Below are 4,016 nucleotides of genomic sequence, written 5' to 3'. Positions count from 1 at the left end.
CGATTCTTTCAAAAAACCCAAGAAAGGGCACCGTGCTGAGGGCCAGGGGAGGCATTGAAGGTGCAGGCAGGGGCAAGGCCATTAAGGACGCAGAACGACAGGGCGGCCACCGGGGGGATGCGTGGGGGTCTTGGGCAGGTGGGGCACACACACGCGTGCCTCCGATCGATGACACCATGTCAAAACCTAAAATGCATGCTTTGGCTCTTAAGCCAAATGTGCGTGAGATTTTTTAAAAGCATTGATTCAGGATGGATCAATGAAAATCAAGGCATATATGTATTTTTTACCCCATGCAAAAAGAGGGTAAGAACACTCTACAGAGAGGCGCCTGGCAGGGGTGGCAAGGATAAACGTTCCAGGAGGGTGCCTTCTCTGCTGGCCACCAGAAAGCTCTGGAAGGAGGTCAACATGTTAGCTTCCCTGCCTTTGCTTCCAAAGCAGAGGCACGCATGGGAGCTGTAAAGGTCTCACCCCCAGGGGACAGCTGCAGACCATTCACTCATACTCACCTTGTCATCACCCAAGGATGACACTAACTTTCTCCAGTACCTAAGCAAATCCAGCTCTACCTTCAAAATACATCCAGGATCCCCCAGCCTTACTGTCTCCACTGCTTTCACTCTGTCAGTCTCCCACCCGGATCATTGCATCAGCCTTCCTGCCTCTGTCTTGGCCCCTCTACCCATGGCCACCACAGCTGGAGGGATCATGCCACTCCTCTGCCTTAGCTCCCAACTCACCTGAGGAAAATCTAAAATCATGTCCTGTAGGATCCCATGCCACTCCCCGTCCTCTGTCCTGACCTTTCCTTTTACTGCTTTTCCCCTCATTCACAGACAGCATCAGGGGCACATTTCCTCACTGTCCAACCTAGGATGGACACCCCCACCGCCACTTCTCCAGCCAACACCATGAAACTCCTGCCTCACCCTGTGACACTCCTGCATTTTTTCCTTCATAGCGCTTAACACTATTTAAAGTATTGTTAGTTGTGAGTCTGTAGTTGATTGTTGATTGTCTGTAGTTTCTTTACAGAATGTAAATCACATGAGGCCAGGGACCTTGTCTGCCTACCTTGCTGCTGTACTCCCAGAATGTAGAACAGAGTTTGACATAGAGTAGGTGCTCAGTGAATGTGTGTTGAAGAAAGGCAGGGAGGGAGGGGGGAAGGGAAGGAAGGAAGGAAGGAAAGAAGGAAGGAAGGAAGGAAGGAGAAGGGAGGGAGGGAAGGAAGGAAGGAGAAGGGAGGGAGGGAAGGATGGAAGGAAGGAAGGAAAAAAGGAAAGAAGAAAAGAATGGAAGTAAGAATGGATGGAAAGAAGGATGGAAGGAAGGAGGGAAGAAAGGAAGGAAGGAAAGAAGGATGGAAGGAAGGAGAGAAGAAGGGAAGGAAGGAAGGGAAAGAATGGAAGGTAGAAGAAAAGCAAGGAAGAAAGGAGGGAAAAAAGGGAGGGAGAGAGGGATGAAAGAAGAGAAGAACAAAAGTGTTACACATAAGTAGGAGACAACACCACACTGTGAAGCTACCATCAACACTGGAAAATATAAACAAAAAGAAAACCACCTGTTATGATCTGCAAAGACTTCCACAGAAGCTGTCCATCCTTAGCTAGGAGCTCTTACCAGGAGCTCTGAATGTAGGACTTGGAGTCATCAAGAGAAATGTACCTCTTCTTGGGAGGAACAAGTTTATCTTTCTGCCTGAGTCAAATGAAACACATTCCCCCTCCCAGCTCTTTTGGGGGTGGGGGTGGTATTTTGGGGGTGAGTTTTGCTTTTCCTGGAGTGCAAGAGGGTGGCAGGCTTTTCTGCCCTAAAACCGTGGGGCAGAGGACTGCAGATTTTGCTGGAGTCTCAGGGGAAGCCTGGGCTCCCTGTCATTCTGGGTGCTGGCATCTGGGTTCCACCTGGGTATGGAGGCTGCGGCCTGCTTTATGTCTCCAGTTTTCATTGTCTTGAGCACTTACCTGGCTGGGATAGTCAGACATGACGATGAAATGTATCTTCACTTGTGAAAGAGAGAGAGACAGAAACAGAGAGACAGAGCCACAGAGAAGCAATTCCACCCGCAGGCCTGTGACCTGCTCCCCGCCTCTCCCTCTCTAGCCCCATCTTTGAAAAAAAAAGGAACCAGAATCATTGTATTTGGCCAGTGCTCATGAAGACAATTATTTATTTCCTGAAATCATTTTTCAAGAAGCCACTTCCATTGTATTTGTTATTTGTATGATAACTTAATCGCCAACTTAGAGGCGGGAGGCAAAAGGGTGTGGGGGGTGGGAGATGAAAAAGAGCCTGCTGAAAATTATGCTGTCTTCTTTGACTTTTTTTCTGATTGCTTCAATATGTCTCCCTTCTCTTCCCCTTCTCTCTCAATCTCACTCTCACTCCCTCCCCATCCCATCTCCCCTCCTTTCTGTCTTATTAATAGCCCTCTCCTCTCATCTCCCCACTACCTCTGCCCTGGCTCCCAGACAAACCTGACCCCTAATAATTTCTGACACTGGGATCTCCTCTGTGCAAAGCAAGGGGCCGGCCTTCCCAATCAGCAACATCCTTTATTGGGCATATCCCCTGTGGGCTTCCATTAATGAGAACCCACTGAATTCCCCAGGCTGCCAAGCCTCTGGGGAGCATCTCATTGTCTCATTCTTGGGTTCTCAGCATCTCAGCTGAGGGTGCCTCCCAAACCCTGGTCTGGGCTGCACCAGAGAGCATCAGCTTTTATTCTGGTGCTTTTCAGAGTGGAGGAGGCTGATGTTTCCCTGGATACAACTCTCGCATAACCTAGATGCTATTTTTGCACAGTGTTTCATGTCCCTTAGGCTTAAAATGGGCCTTTGTCTAGCACACAAGGCAGAAAAGAAGAAGAGCTCTGGAGCCAGACTGTACCACCTACCAGCTGTGTGATGCTGGGCAAGCTACTTAACCTCCCCAGACCTCAGTTTCCTCATCTGTATAATGGGGGTAAGTTGTATGTACTTCATAAGGCCCATGTAAGGGTTGCATGTGTGAATACTCACAAAGCACTTAGAACAGTGGCTGACACATTATGCATACACATTCAGTGCTAGCTATGGTCAGCATCTATCATCACTCCTGGGGTATGCACGTGAAGGAGGTGCTGTCTGGCCTGGACTCAAACAGAACAAGGCTGTTAGCTTACCACTTGGGCAAATCACCTTTTCTCTTTGAATCTCTGTTTGACTATCTCTACAACACAGGTACTGATAGTACCCCTATCACAGAAGCATGGGGAAGATGAAATAAACTAATACATGTTAAGAGCAAAGACTCTAAATCCAGGCCTTGTGAGTTCAAATCCCAGCTCCGCCATTTGTTAGCTGTGTGACCTGGCACAAGTTGGTTAACTTCTCTGATATCACATGTTATAATCTTGTCTCTCTCCCATATGGCTATTAAGGGTATGAAATAAGTTAATTCATGTAAAGCCCTTAGCACACAGTGTCTGTCACAGGGTAATACCCTGTCGGGTATCAGTTACTACCATCATCCGAGTAACATAGTCCCTGAAAACTGTTTTCTCACCTGCTTTCTCTCTCTGAGGGATTTCTTTTCCGCTTACTCTCTTCCCATTGGGTGGTTTGGGGCAGAAATTCCTAGTTTTTAACTAAAACCCAAATCATTCTGGCAGATTCTGTCAAGCAAGTCTTACCTCTGGAGGCAGAAAGGGGAAGGTGAGCCATCAGGAGGGGAACTAATGTCAATAAAACCTGGAGAAGGTGACGAGAAACTGAAATTCCTAAAGCCAGGCCTTGGATGCTGGTCCTGGCTAAGCCAGTATCTCACAGTGTGACCTTGGATAAGCCACCGAACTCTTTTTGGCCTCAGTTTTTTCATCTGTCAAATGGGGAGGACTCCTTGCTTCCTCCCCACATGATCACAAAACTCAAATAAGATAACCAGCAAGATGGCCTGAGATGGGGAACAGTACCACAGAATCCAAGCTGCCTCTTCCATTTGGGTTCTATTGGTGGCAAGGCTACTCAGGG

This window comes from Pongo pygmaeus, chromosome 18 (assembly GCF_028885625.2).
Source record: "Pongo pygmaeus isolate AG05252 chromosome 18, NHGRI_mPonPyg2-v2.0_pri, whole genome shotgun sequence".
Taxonomy (NCBI): Eukaryota; Metazoa; Chordata; class Mammalia; order Primates; family Hominidae; genus Pongo; species Pongo pygmaeus.
This window is presented reverse-complemented; position numbering follows the sequence as displayed.